The sequence below is a fragment of the Vigna unguiculata genome, chromosome 1 (genome assembly GCF_004118075.2).
Source record: "Vigna unguiculata cultivar IT97K-499-35 chromosome 1, ASM411807v1, whole genome shotgun sequence".
NCBI lineage: Eukaryota > Viridiplantae > Streptophyta > Magnoliopsida > Fabales > Fabaceae > Vigna > Vigna unguiculata.
Window position 1 is genome coordinate 22111889 of NC_040279.1, and position 16516 is coordinate 22128404.

General features: G+C 33.2%; 2 non-coding genes across 2 annotated transcripts; both read right to left on the bottom strand.

Annotated features, from left to right (window-relative positions):
- Nucleotides 1-3217: 3217 nt before the first annotated feature.
- TRNAR-ACG lies at nucleotides 3218-3290 on the bottom strand. Its single transcript has one exon. It is a non-coding gene; the product is annotated as a tRNA-Arg (tRNA).
- An 8888-nt stretch (nucleotides 3291-12178) lies between these two features.
- TRNAR-ACG lies at nucleotides 12179-12251 on the bottom strand. Its single transcript has one exon. It is a non-coding gene; the product is annotated as a tRNA-Arg (tRNA).
- Nucleotides 12252-16516: the final 4265 nt, after the last annotated feature.

The following is a 16516-nucleotide window of genomic DNA, read 5'->3' on the forward strand; positions in this document are numbered from 1 at the left end:
AAATGAGGAGCAAAAAATGTGTATCATCATCTCCCACGATATAAATTAAATTATCAAAATCAAAGACCAACGAAAAGGAACAAAGACACACCAAAGGGAAGCAAGGATGTTGTTGATACATCAAACAAAACTGGAACCAAGTATGTTCATGAAGGGGAAGAGTATGATAATAGGTGAGACAAGTAAGACTTTCAAAATTGATGTGCTTTTTCTTTATATTCTTCTTCCCATTTTTCTTTTCTTTTTGGGTATGTATATTCTTTTCTTTTTTGATATTTGGAATAGTTGTATGTGTATATTCTTTTGTATTTTGATATTTGGAATAATTGTTGAATGTTGAATCCTAGGAAAAACGATATAGTTATAGCTATTTGGGACTATTATGGTTGTTTTGTAGGTGGGTTTGGGTATACATTGTATTCTCCCTACACACTTTTTTCGTGACATGATTGAGGCCCTACACTCGGGTCTGAGTTACTTAGAATCAGAGGAGATTGTGTAGTAGTGTCACGATTGATCCAAGTGGTCATTGTGAGTCAATTTTATAAAGCATAATACCATAGATATTGTTTATGCATCAATTTTTTTTTGTCTACATAAGATTAGATGGATCATACCAAAATGAAGAAATGAATAGCCATGCAATAAAACATATTGCTCGTATTTTGTCATCCTTGTTTCAACAACTTCTTTATTTCATTACCTTAATGGAATGTTTCAGGTGTGCTAAACTAACATGTGTGACTATGGCATGTGTGTAGCGACTTTTTAATATATCAGAGTGCAAAATTAAGATATAAGTTATGATCAAGTTTGGTCTAAAGTATGTTGTGTATATTATTTTTTTTAAAGTGTCATTTAAGAAAGATAGAATAAAAAAATTGACTTTGGTAGTTAGTTTGAAAATTGTAGTGTCATTTCATAATTCACTTAATAGGTTATTTTGAAAAGGTGTCATGACTAAAGAACTGATAACCTAATTCAAACAACATATATGATATAAAAAAATCTCTTAGAATTATGATAAAGTAGAACAAAGAGAGAGGGTACACATGATTAAAGTAAACACAAAGTTGTAAAAAGAATGGAGGTTTTATTTGTTAACTTGCTTATCAAACCATCACCAGGTACTGACCTGCTAATGTTCTTAAATTTGTGGTACTAACCTGCTAATGTTCTTAACTGTGTGTGTGATTGGAAAAAAATGCATCTTAAAGATTTTTTCCTTAAAAAACACGTTAAACAAAAAATCAAGACATAGGTTAAACTCAATTAATTATTTTGATATTTTGATCATCTTGCAAAATTCTACCCAATAAGAGATTTTATTGTACAAAGTGAAGATTGTTGATGTGAAAAAATTTCCCAACTAGTTGGTGAATTAAAAAATGCTATGGTTATTCATTGTTTTCACATTGAACACAAACCTACATGAGACTAAAGTTTCACATCAAGTTTTGGAAAATTAAGATCTAATTTATGAAGACCGCGTAAGAAAAATGGATGGTATTCTAAAATATAATTATGATAAAGTTTGGTCTAAACACCAAGAAATGTAAAGTTAAAGAAATTAATAAAACTAGCAGATGATAAGAAAATGACGAGTACTACAATTTTGTGTCTACTTAAAGACATGCAACTATTATGTACCTTTATCTCTGAAAGCTTTCAACCATAGACGAAATATGAAAAAGAAAAAAGAAAGCTACAAGTACTGATTGTCTTTAATTATCCTTTTTTGTCTCCATCTATCAAATGAATGAAGAAATAAATGATTTTTCTTGAAAATTCTCTTGAAAAAAAATAGAATCATAATTTCAACATATTTTACATGACTTACTTGCGGAAATCATAAACATAGCAATATTAACACTAAGATAACTAAAATTCTTCTATCAACTACTAAATAGTGAAATATTAACACTAAGATAACTAGAAAAATCCACCGCAATAAGAATGTCAATACATGTGCAAACATAACAATGAATGAGTATGCAAGTGTGATATTTCTATTCGGATTGTTATGTGCAAACTATCAAAAATTAGGTTTCAACATTCTCTGGTGTGACAAATTATATAAAATTATGAATTGTGGTACCATGAGTGCTTACAAATAGTGGAATGTTGAGAAATCAATTGGAAGTGAAGGCTCATAAAAGTTGCAAACAACTTTGATGGAGTGCTGGAATAACAGAATAGGGCGAACAACTTCGATGAGCGATAGAGCCCCCTATGATGGAGTGACACAATGGAAGTGGCACGTGACGGAGTGGACGATGAAGCTAGAATCGTAAGTGACAAAGTGTACGACGGAGCCAAAGATGCGAGTGATTGAGGGAGAACACACTTAAGTTTTCTATTTTGTGGAAAACGTTTTAGACGAGTAAAATTTTGGGAGGAAATGAGTAAAACAAATGAAGGAAATGTATTATAATTTGTGGAGGTCATAAACCTCTTCAAAAAAAAATTTACAAACACCACATAGAGAATCAATCAGAATAATCCTAAATCATGTTTATTTGTGGGGTTTTAATAACCCCTATAAAGTAACATTTTTTTGTAGTGTGTTGATTAACTACCATGTCTCCATCTTCATAAGGCCATTGAAGTTTGTATGGTTTGGGATGAAGTAAAATAGTTAATGCAAATGTGTTTTAAAACTTTACATTGTGTGAAAGATGTTCTTAATATCCCCAAAACAAGGGTAGACATTTAGAGAATCAATCAGAATAATCCTAAATCATGTCTATTTGTGGGGTTTTAACCCTCATAAAATAACAGTTTTTTTGCAGTGTGTTAATTAACTACCATGTCTCCATCTTCATAAGGCCATTGAAGTTTGTATGGTTTGGGATGGAGTAAAATAGTTAATGCAAATGTGTTTTAAAACTTTACATTGTGTGAAAGATGTTCTTAATATCCCCATTTAGAGAATCAATCAGAATAATCCTAAATCATGTCTACCATGTCTCTATCTTCATAAGGCCATTGAAGTTTGTATGGTTTGGGATGGAGTAAAATAGTTAATGCAAATGTGTTTTAAAACTTTACATTGTGTGAAAGATGTTCTTAATATCCCCATAACAAGTGTAGACATTCTCAACTTTTATACTTACATGAATCCTCACTCTCAATAGAACTTTATTCATCTTGGCTATTATATGTGTCAACACCTCTTAACCTCACTAGTGATAAAAAATAGTTTAAAAGATTTACACAACTTCACTGGGGATCGAACCCAGAATCTCTGGTTCCGTAGACCAGCGCCTTATCCATTGGGCCATGAAGTCATCTTGATGACTATAAATTGTTTGATATAATTATCAACAGGTAAACATTTACTTAACATTAACAAAATTTATTCTACGATAATTATGATTTCTAGTTAAATAACTGTTCAAGTGATTAATCACCATTTTTAAAAAGAATATTAAATAAAAATTTAATCTTTTCATTTTAAAGAAGTCAATTAGTCTTTGATATTTGAAAAATATATAACTTTGGTCAAATATTTACTTTTGTAAAGGTTTTACCTTTATTTATTTTTTGTCCAATTTAACCCTAAGTTTATATTCATTTAATTTACATATAAAAAACTATTTAATCAATTTTAGTGTAAGGAATAAATTATTTAGATCTTGGGAGGGCAACGACTTTATTCTATCTCTTAGGTTTAGATTGAGACCACTAAGGAACCTAGAGATTGTTGTCTCTTCTTGCTCTCTAATTCCTACCCTCATCATATATAAATCCATCTTTTGCCTATATTCTTCTACAATCATGCTCTTTTAATGAAGTCTTCAGAGCTTGTCCATAAGCTCCCTATGGTAATAAAAGGCGATGTACCTTCTTCTCAAGGCACTTTTCAAATCCTTCCATTATTGGACTTGAAGAGAATTGGTGAGTCTCCTCTCCCTTTCTAAGGATGTCCACCAATACATACCATACCCTTGAAAGCTTAGGGTTGTTAATGGAACTTTTCTCTCCTCACTCACATGGTGGTAAGCAAAAAGTTGTTCCACATTCATCCACCAATCTAGATATGTCTCCACATCATCTTTGTCATGGAATAGATGGAAATCTACCCTAATTTCCCTAGGGGTATGTTCATGCTCTCTCATATACCTTCTTGGTGAAGGAGGTCGATAGAACTTGTTCACTATCCTACTTCCTTCTCATAGTGTGTGATTTGTGTAGGAGATTTGGAGCTTCTAGAATGGCTCATACTCCTTATCTTCTCCTGTATCTTTTCTTCTAATTGTTTAAAGATTCTAAGTTCCTTCCCTAGGATGGCAAGATGGGTTTGTCTTTCAATTTTCTCTTTCTCTTTTAAAATAGCCTCTTGCATCCTCCAAATTTATATCGACTTTAGCTCTTGAGTGTTTGGTTCAAACTTTTAGGAGTCTTTTCACTAGAGTCACTACCCAATTGGTAAGAAGGATCCTTAGACGTGTTTATACTTCTTCTTTAATTTTAGACTTAAACTTTTTCTTTCAAAGAAATTCCTAAGGAGACTTAAGAGAGTTGAATTACTTGAATTACTTAATAACCAAGTCTTTCCTAACTAAAGTTTACCTCAAGCCTTTTGCACCAAACTTCTCAATGAGAGAACTTAAATGAAAAGGCAAATTTATACACACACTAAATGATAATTGTCCAAATTAGATAAACTTGAGATGAATTTGGCACTTATCTTGTTTTGATTTTAATGAATTTATGTATAAATCACCCCAATTTAGCTTGTTTTTGTAGTTTTTAGTATCAACAAAGAGTTAAAATGGAAAAATAAATAAAATGGATGAATTTCAAGCAATTCTGGGCAAAACTGATATTGGTGTAGCTGAGTGACGGAGTTAAGGCTTAAGCCACACTAGCAAAACCATTATAGAAGGAAACCTCAAGCACTGAACCTAAGCCTAAGCCATGAAGAATCCTTCTTTAAAAATTTATCTCAATAGCTACAACACCATAGCATGAGGCCTAAGCCACAAAGCAAACCCACCCAAGGAGGAAACCTCTTCAGTTGGAGCCACAAGTGCACTACTGATCACTGCCTTGGACAGTTTATAACAACAAAGTTGCACCCTTGTTTAGACAAACTTTTGTATTGAACATTGTACATATTTCTATTTTCATACAACTAGAGACTTTTTGTAGTTTTTTAAGAGGCCAATAAAATACGCCTTAGTATTTTTTGGGCCATGAGTACAAAATCCATGATATATAAGGTTTAGTGTAGATTCTTTCTGAATATTCTTCTTAAAGTGAGAATTTTCTTTGTTCTTTATTAGAACATTTGGTCCTTATCTTTAAGTCTCTCATTCAAAATGGCAAATCCTCCTCTTCTCATTAATTTCACTTGCTTGTTGCAATTGCATTTTCTTTTTTTAATTTTATCAATCCTTCAATGAAAAATATCATAAATAATCCTACACAAGGTTAGTTTTCCATCATTTGGTAATTAGAGCTAGATCTTACATTTTTTTAAGTTAGTTTTAGGCTTTTTATAACTTTTCCACACTTTGTTGTGGTATTATTCCACCACTTGCATGATGCTTTTCTTATCGCGTTGGTTGTTGTTTAATTGTATAATTTTGTTGTTGATTTGCTCCATTCATGTTACACAAGTACAATTCTTGATTTTGAGATTGAATTAATGATTTCAGTCAATACGAATACGTGTATGACTAGTTGTGATATGAGAAATGAGAAATTAGTTCATTTAATCATATATTGAATCAATGCACAGTAAAATTTGTCGTGAGACAATTGACTATAAGGTGTATCAATCTTCCATGAAAGTGATGCATTCTATTTCTCACAAAGCTTACAAGGGAAGATGTAACACCCCATTTATTTAATAAAGCTAAATAAAGGATATGTCACACAATATAATATAAGAAGCGAGGATAAAAGAGTATAACGTCACTCCTATAAATATCCCAATTGCTTAGAGGATGAATAAAAGAGATACACCATGATCCCGGGTACAAAGTACAATAAGAGAATGAAAATGACTTAAACAAATTTCCGGAGAAAACAATACATGGGCCTTAGCCCTAAATGAAGAGCCCAAAGGCAGAAGTCAACCCAAAGACTAAGCAGCGGATCCATCACTTCCCTATTGACCACGGGTGTTCCTCGCATCTGCTCACATCAACAAGTTGATGATCATCGCAAAAGAGAGTACCACACAGCAGGATACACAACAAAAACAAAAGGGTAAGCTAGAGCCAAAAGTGGTTTTATCATGCAATCTGATATGCTTTCACAGTCAATTATACATACATCACTCAAGCATGTTATGACCTTCCAAAACAATACACTAAGACTCGTCTCATCCGGATACATATAACCTGGTCGAATTCAGCGGATGCTTGCACTTGTGCTGGATACCTCTACTCACCCCCGAGCTATGTGTTACAAGTGTTATAATGAATCAATTTTCCCTCACCACAAGGTTAGTCCTTAATGAATTTTAGGTCTCCTGCTACTCTCACCACAGGAGTCAGTCCGCTCTAGGTGAGACTCACTGACTCCTTAGAGTGTCAGGATGCAACCTTACCTTGAATCCTTACCTAGTTATACAAATGGGGCACCACCATGGACATCCACTAACAGGGGCCATGGGATTACGTCCCGACCACCATGCCAACTCCGTATTCGCGAACCCAGCAAATGGAACTCCGTCTCATATCATTACCATGCCACATTGATACCAACCCTTTCATGTCTCTTGTCGAACTCATGCCAAACTCATCATTTAAATTTCATGACTCATCTCATACAATTATCATGCTAAGTTCATACCAACCCATTACTCACAAGTTATGATTTACTTCGCACATGCATACTCATTTATCTCATACTCTCATCACAACACTTAAATTCAAGACATACATTCACCAACCAAGTCAAGAAAACAATCACACCACGCCGTGTCTCGCCCTGTCTCGCCCAACACCTCGCTCAGGCTGCAGGGTCTCGCCCAGGCGAGGAGGACCCTCGCTCAGGCGAGCTCCCTTCGCCTAGGCGAGAGCTCGACTTTCAGCATAAGAACCTTGCATGCGTTCTCGCTTAGGCCAAACCCTCCTCGCCTAAGCGAGACGTTCGCTCGCTCAAAAGTACAGCGGGTCGTCTGGGCGACCGTTCGTGGCGAAATGCTTAGGCGAGCCCCTGTTAACCTCGCCTTGACGAGACAGGCTCGCTTGGGCGAGTTTAACAGACCTCGCCACTGTTCCTCTCTACCACCAACACACAACCATGCCCAAACAATAATACAAATCATGCCATACACTCACAGTGACATACAAGCACGGAAATCATGAAATACCATCAAAACAACTATCATCATACAAAACAATGGGGTTCTAGCTTCCCTTACCTGGAAAAGGGCCAACAGTTGGATTCTTGGGCGTAAACAGAGAAAGGCAGCAGCTCTTAGAGCGGTTTAGCGAGCTGGAAACGAAAGAACAGAAGGACATGAAGCCACTTAGTACGACCCTAGTTGGAACTCGAAGCAACTTTGCTAAACAAGAAAGGTATGGGATGGGATGCAACTTACGTGGAACGAAACTGGCTCGAACAAGTGCGACGGAGCTCTAAGGCTGAACCCTATCGGAAAGGGTGACAGCTACTCAAAGGGGGTTAAGAAATCTGTTTCAACAAAGTGAGAGGAATGAGGTTTAGGGTAGACTTAGGGTTTGTTTCCCTTTGGGCCAACCCTTAGGCCCAACTCACATGGGGCACCCCTTTTAATTTAGGGCAGAAAATATTGGGTCTTACAGAAGATTATAAGGTACATCAATCTTGCACAAATAGTTTTAGACTGTGTTCTTTTAGATAGATTTACTGTTTTGAGAGAATGGCAGGCACAAATTTAAGAAGGTTTTTTCTATTGCTTTGTATTGATTTATGGGGGGTGAGAATGGATATGTGGGATTCACCTTTCATGCCATCTCCCCTCATATGAAGATATTTGTGGGGAAAGATGTGCTTTTACAAAAGCACCCTTGATTTAATAATATGTTTATATGGCATGCACTATTGTTTATTTTTCTATTGCTTATGCTTTTACTTCAAGGAGCTCAGGTCTGCAAGATTCCTAAACTACACAGGAAAAATGCCAGACTTTAGAGGTGACAATTCACAACTTTCATTTGAATTTCTTTGACCATGCATAGATGAGTGTCTTCAATGAGACATTAAAGAGCAATGAATATATCAAGTTGGTTGTTGGAGTATATGATATACCAGTAGGCAAGTTGCATTTGGATAGTATGCTGGAAAGGGTGTGGTGTAGCTTGGCTTCAACCTGTTTCAGGTGAGTTCCAGTCCATGACATAAATGTGGCGTCATGTGATGAGTTTGTGGGAAGCGGTTAAAGGTGAAAAATTGATACTAGAAAGGGTTCCTTGGGTTGTGCAGCTCCATGGTGACCTAAGGAGGTTGAGGGTGACACTAAATGGCATGATCTAGGCCTTGCATGGACACAATAGCATTGCATAATCAATTCTCTTGTGCATGTAACCAATTCCAAACATTTTGAAAGTTGTTTAATGTGGTTTTGTGTTGTATGAACGATTTTGTTGTTGGAGTAGTTGTGTAGAATTCCTGCAGGAAGTGTTTTATGGTTGAAGACGTGCTTGTGGAGTTCATTGCGGTGTCTCATGGTTGACAATTCTTCTAAAGGTAGAATGTTAATAGTCTTACCATTTTTATTTTCATGATCATGTTAGTTTTTATAGTTATAATGGATAGTGAAATTAAATATTGATTTTTCATGAAATTGTATATATTATGTAGATTGAATTGTATTTTAGTTTCAAAATAGTTATAGTAAATCGTTTCAAAATATATTATGATGTTTTTTTATAAGATTAACGTCATGAGCAATAATTTAGAGATATAACTTTATTATACACATGTACACTAGTTTTTTTTTAATTTCTTTAATCAATATTTAGGAACCCACTCTAGAAATATATTTTTCATAATCCAAATTTCAAAAGATGAAATTGATAGATTGTACGAACATCTCAATTTAATAAGATTTTTAGTTAGTTTAAAATTAACTTTATACTTAGTTTAACAAAAATAGAAGTTTTTGAATACACAAATTTCTCTAACTATTTTACAACATATTTTATGTTGAAAGTATTATTTTGTCTTGATGGTACATTATATAACTTTACTCTTTATAGTTTATAACATCTACCGTAATGTTATATATAAAAGTATATAATTAGAATTGTCTATTATACATTTTTTAATATTCATTTTTTTAATTATTCTTTAAAATTAGAAAATTTTTTAAATTCCTAACTAAGTTAGCTATGCAACACAACATTAAAAAAAAATGAATATAAGTTATCAATTTGCTGATAATAATTGCTCACTTTAATATACTTCCACACAATAATCCATTAATGTTAAGAAATTTAATTTTTTGTAATATTATAAAACATTTATGTGTGGCCAAGGGTAATTTAATTGCCTATAAATTACAAATGAATGTAACTTTATTTTTATTTGTATGTAATAGTGGTTATATTTTTTTAAGGTAATTTAGATGAAGGAAGAATTAGAGGTTTCATATTTTGATGCCAAATATTTAGTTGATGATGTTGTAAGTGTGGACTTTAATATAGTTACACCCTTACACCAACAATTGCAATTGTGCACAACACTAACTACATCAACAATGTTATGCATTGTTGCATATGCATTGAATATATTAAATATATATTTGAGTACAAGAAATAATGTTAGGGATTTTTTTCTAGACAAAGATCGACACAAACAGTAGTTGATGTCTTACTTAGTGTATATTAATTGATGTCGTGACATTATTTAGATGGGATCGGAGGAACTTATTAACCTATGTCAACGGCTCCAGACATCTAGGTTAGTGAAGGATGTCATACGGTGAACAATGGCGAAACAAGTAAATAAATTTATGAACATCATAGGGCATAATGTGAAGAATCAAAGTGTCAATTTTATTCCATCAGTTTGGGTCGACTGTTAGCAAATATTTTCACAATGTGTTGAGTGGAATTAACTTTGGAGTCAGATTTTATAATCCAACCGTTAGGGATAGAGGTTCATCTACATGTCCTAAATAATAGTCGATTTTACTCGTACTTTAAGGTAGCAATCGACATAATTGTAATTTTAATTTTTCAAAGCACACGAATGCAACAATATTTATTGACACTTTTAATTTGTATGAAACATGATTGTTTAAGGGCCATTGATGGTACTCGTGTACGAGTAAGGGTCCTAATATCTGAGACTCCCAAGATAAACTGTATTGCGAACTCGAGCACAACGATAGTTGACCAACTTACACAGGCCAATTATGTGCTCAAATCGATAAATGAAAATAATTTAAAAGGGTTAACCAAATTCAAGAAGAATAGATTGAAATGGCATGGTCTTAGTTCCCTCCAAAAAATTGCTCTCAAGGCCAGACACTTGGTCACACTAGAACAATATGACCAAACATTTCTCGAACATCCATTTCACACAATTAATGTGTGATGTTTTAAATTAACTTCCTTCCATGTACCATGATCGAAATACTCTTGTCAATAAAGTTTAAATTTTTATTTTTGTTATAATTATTATTTCTTATTTCTAGAATTATTATGTAACAAACACAATTTCTATATTGCAAGATTATTTTAAAAATCAATTTAAATTACAGAATATGAAACAATTTTACATTTTGAACTCGATATTAATACAACTTTTAGTAATGCTTGAAAAACTCTTCATTCTTTTGATAATTTTAAAATCAAAACATAAACAATATTCTTGTGTGACACAAATGTCCTAATAGCTCCTCCTCCAAACTATAGGCTCCAAGCAATGTAGGAGAGGCTAAGGTGGGTGGAAGCTTAATGGAAATGGAAGAAATGTTTCGATTATGGTGAATGTGAGGTGGTGTTTAGATGCTCTCAAGAGAGGTTGGGACTAAGTGACAAGTAATGCCATAAATTTGACAACATTTCTTTACTAGTTTGAAAGTGGTTTTTACAATGTCAGAGGATCTTTACTTATAAGCAAAAACCCTAGATGATACGATCCTATCTGGAAAAGAGTATGATCGTTTCTGAATTTAAATCCTCAAGAGGCACTACATGAATAAATCAGAGAAGAATGCAGAATAAGATAGAGATGAAGGACGCCACAATCTAGCAGATTGATAAGTCAAGTGAAGATTTGCCACAAAGATGTTAATCTTTGATAAGAACCAGAGGCCTAAGCCAAGAACAAAGAGAATCCTCTCTTTAATGAAATCAAATTCAATATATAAATGTCTACATCAGATTTTGGTACCTCTATTTATAGGCACATAAGTTTAAGAAAACCTAAGAACCCTACTAGAAGGCCCAAGCCCAAAACATAAAAACATTAACTAATTTATAAAAGAAAGCTCAAAACCCAAAAACATAGAAACATAACAAATTTCTAAAAGAAAACTCAAAGTCCAAAAACATAAACTAATTTTCTTAAAAACTATCCTTCAAATGTGCTCCAAGTCATGATCTTTATATCCTTTAAATTTCCAAGCATCAGGAGCCTTGAATAGATTTGATTTTCCAATCTCTTGCTCCTAGCCCTTATCATAGGTCCTTTAAATTGTAAAAGTTCATCTTCAAGTTCTTCTTGTATGGAATCTAGGGATAGTCCTCTATCACTAGATGTATCAAACAAAACGGAGAGCAAATCCCTAATTACTCTAACTTGGGGACCAAAAGAGAGTTGTGTGCCAAGTAGCAAGAACATGTGTTTCATGCACCAAAGGTGAAAATGATCAACACACGCCCCCACCCTGGAGAGAAAGTTAGGCACAAAAGAGGGTTGACCAAGGTGCCTCCTTTAGTGCATAACCCTAGGCCCAAAAACCGTACACTACTACTCAAGGCCTAAATAACCCCCACACTACTTGGTCCATATACAAGGCCTAAAAGAAACCTACACTATTAATTAAATAAATCATTGATCTATGAGAATAAGAGCTTGGACCAAAACCCACTCTTGGCTAAGGTCTTTTTATTTGGAGAGATAAGACCATTGTGCATGGTTTTCTTATAAAATTACCAAGGCAAGCTTACATAGGTACTATGTCATAAGTTGATATAATAAAAAATAAATTAGAAGGTTTACACGACTTCACTGGGGATCAAACCCAGAATCTCTGGTTTCGTAGACCAGCGCCTTATCCATTGGGCCATGAAGTCATCTTGATGACTATAAATTGTTTGATATAATTATCAACAACAAAACTTTTACTTAACATTAAAAAAATTATTCTACGATAATTATGATTTCTAGTTAAATAACTATCGAAGTGATTGATTTCCATTTTAAAAAATAATATTAAATAAAATTTTCATATTTTCATTTTAAAGAAGTCAATTAGTTTTCGTATTTAAAAATATTTAATTTTGGTCAAATGTTTACTTTTGTAAATGTTTTACCGTTATTTATTTTTTGTCCAATTTAATCCTAAGTTTATATATTCATTTAATTTACATATAAAAATCTATTTAAATAATTTGAATGTAAGAAATAAATCAATTAGATCTTGGTAGGGCAATCTCTTAGGTCAAGATTGAGACAACTAAGGAACCTAGAGATGGTTGTCTCTTCTTGCTCTCTAATTCACACCCTCGTCATATATAAATTCATCTTTTGCCTATATTCTTCTACACTCATGCTATTTCAATAAAGTCTTTGAAGCGTGTCCATAGGAGTATGTTCATGTTCACCCTCTCTCTTATGCCTTCTTGGTGGAGTGGATTGATAAAAGTTGTTCACTATCCTACTTCCTCCTCATAGTGTGTGATTTGTATTGGAGATTTGGAGCTTCATAAGTGGCTCACACTGCTTAAGTTCTCTTCTATCTTTTCTTCTTTTTGTTTAAGGATTCTAAGTTCCTTCTCTAGGATGGCAAGATGAGTTTGTCTTTCATTTTCTCTTTCTCTTTTGAAATTGCCATTTGCTACTTCCAAATTTGTAGTGACTTTAGCTCTTAAGTGATTTGGTTCAAACTTTTAGAAGCATTTTCACTAGAGTCACTACCAAATCAGTAAGATGGATCCCTAGACATGTTTATGCTTTTTCTTTGATTTTAGACATAAACTTTTTCTTTCAAGGAAATTCCTAAGAAGACTTAAAGAGGAAAGATGCTCAAGTTCACTCAAGGAAAAGGAGGTGAATTACTTGGATTACTTAGTAACCATGTCTTTCCTAACTAAAGTTTACCTAAGGCCTTTTGCACTAAACTTCTCAATGAGAACTTAAATGAAAAGGCAAATTTAGAATTTATCTTGTTTTTTTTTTATTTTAATGAATTTATGTATAAAACTACCTAATTTAGCTTTTTTTGCAATTTCCAATATCAATAGAGAGTCAAAGTGGAAAATAAAGAAAATAGATGAATTTCAATCAATTTTAGGAAAAACTGACACTGGTGCAGTTAAGCGGCAGATTTGAGGCTAGAGCCACACTAGCAAACTCAGTGCAGAAGAAAACCTCAAGTACTGAACTTGAGGCTAAACCATGAAGACTCCTTCTTTAGGAAGTTATCACAAGAGCTGCAATACAAAAGCATGAGGCTTAAGCCAGACCCACCTAAGGAGGGAACCTCTATAGTTCGTGTCACAAGTGCTCTACTAAGTAGTGCCCTATACGGATGGCAATAGGGCAGGGCAAGGACGAGTTTTGCTATCCCATACCCATCCCCATCGAAAAAAATCATCCTCATCCCCATATCCAAACCCAATGGGTATCAAACTTTTGTCTCATCCCCACCGAGTAACGGATATATACTCATACCAATATGAGTACTTGCATTTTTATTGTTTCAATATTAATAAATTATTTTTTATAAAATAATAAAAATTACGGCAAAGGAAACATAATATTATCAAACATTCAATATTAAGATGAGGGTTGTTTCTTCAATATCAAATATTTAGAATGAAATTATATTATAATTATATACATTTCAAATTAGAATACCAAATAAAATTTCATGAGAACCAAAACATTTATTAAATATGAAAACATTAATGAATTATAGTTGATAAATTTTAAATTAAAAAAAATAGAAAAGCAAAACAAATATTCAAATTAAAATATATGTTAAAGGTTTGTTTACTTCAATATGCAAACATTAATGAATCTCTTTTTTATACACTAATACAATTTATAACACATCACACGATCAAAATAAAACAAAAAATGATAATTAAACTAATAATAATAAAATTGTAACGTAGATATTGTATCTTTTGAACTTCAATATATGTTATGATTGGTGATAAAAAGAAATTCATGACAATTACATTAAAATTTTATATTATAGTAAATAAAATTTAGTTATACAATTATAGTGACAAAATTACAGTATGATAATGAGTTAAAGAATAAAAAATAATTATATAAAATATATCAAAATAGTATTTTACATTATAAAAATAAAAAATAAATAAATATATTAAAATTTTATCAAATGTGTGTCTTAGAAACAATTTGAGAGACCATTGAATGAAATTGCACAAAGGAAAACAAATATATAATTAAGAGTATGATAAAATGAAAAATACTTTAGAGATTTAAGAAAACTTTTCAACATAGTCAATGATTGAGAAATAATGAAAATTGTTTTAGCGAAACAAAATAATTCTTCAAATGAAACAAAAATTAATAATAGGGCAAAGAAGATAATTTTTTTATATTACCTAGTAAATTGAAGGTTTATGATATTGAACACTTGAGAGTGTTAAACGTTCTCATATGAAAGGAAAATACACAATAAATAAAAATATTAAAAAAATAGAAATATTCAAATGCAACACATAAAAAATATTTAATTGACACACATCATTTGAACATAATTGCATAAAGGTTATGATAAGATGAAAAATATATTAGAGATGTGAATGAATTTTATGGCAAACCAAACCATTAGAAGAAATAAAAAATAGAAATTATGTATAATATATATATATATATATATATAATTTTACTTAATTAACTATGAATATTTTAATAATTTAAACGATGATGGGTATATGGATGTGGACGGGAACGGGGCGGATATGTATATCCCCATACCTAGTTGAAAAAGTCAAAGATTCCCTATACCCATACCCATACTCAATTAATGCGGAGATTTGTTGTCAAAATGGAGACGAGTTCAGGCAATGAGGGTGGGTTTATTTGCCATCCCTAGTCCCCTAGACAGTTTATAACAACATAGTTGCACCCTTGTTTAGGCAATCATTTGTGAGGGTTCTTTTGAGAGACTCTTTGAGACACTTCTTCCTATACTTAGTAAACATTATTTGATTGTACAAGAGAGGATGACACTTCCATGTAGGGATGGCAATGTGGCCCGGCCCGGCCTGTTTAGGCCTGGTCCGGCCCGTTTAGGCCCGGCCCGGCCCACACACTTTATGCGAGCTGCAAACACTGGCCCGCCTCGCCCTGCACTTGGCCTGCGGGCTGGCCCGCGAGCTAGCCCGCTTTTTTTAATTTTTTTTTAATTTTTTTAATTTTTTTAATTTTTATGATAAAACTTTCAATGTCTAAAAATTGGAAAACTTTAAGAAGTTCACAAAATTAAGTAAAGACTTTGAGGAGTTGGATGATAAATTGATATTCATACTATGACATACACAATGTATTGTTTAAATTTTAGCACATTAAAAAATACATAATACTTGTCTTTTTCAATTATACAAGAATTTGAAACGTTAATGCAAGAGCCCATAAAAAAAGTAATTAATATACACAAGTACAAGTTTTTTTATGCGGGCCGCGGGCCAGCCCGCGCGGGCTACGGGCTTATGCGGGTCGGGCCACTACGAGCTCACTACCCTAGCCCGCCCCGTGTTTTTTTTGCGGGCTGACCCGACGGGCCAGGCTCTAATTGCCACCCCTACTTCCATGTGTTGTACTGTTCTCATCTAGTATGAGGAGCTAAATCTCTTTAAGTGTTGAAGAAAAGATGCAACCCCTTTGGAACTCTCTTGTATTGGCATTGTTTCATTTATCAAAGTATGCTTTCATTACATGTTTGTGAATTAGTTTATGCTTGTTGTTGGATGAACTGATCACTTGTCTTATTTCACTAGCTTGGGATTGAGTGGGAACTAGTTCCAAGTTGTGGTCCAACTAATTCTCGTCGTGCTTTTAGATACTAGGAATATAACTAAGGGTCTAGTTGGTTATAGAGTCTTGGTCTTAATGCAGATGATTCATCAAGTAGTCATTGAGGAATCATACTGAAGTTGGATGATCCTAGGCTCTAGGTTTCTAGGAATTGACCTAAAGTTACATTTAAAGAGAACTACTAGGACATGAATGATTGTATCTTTATAAACATTAACTGAATCAATACAAGACGGGGACAAGGAAGTGAAATCTAGCTTCAATACATCTTTTAACTTTGAAATCAACCCTTGCTCAAATCTATTTTTAATCCAATTTTATT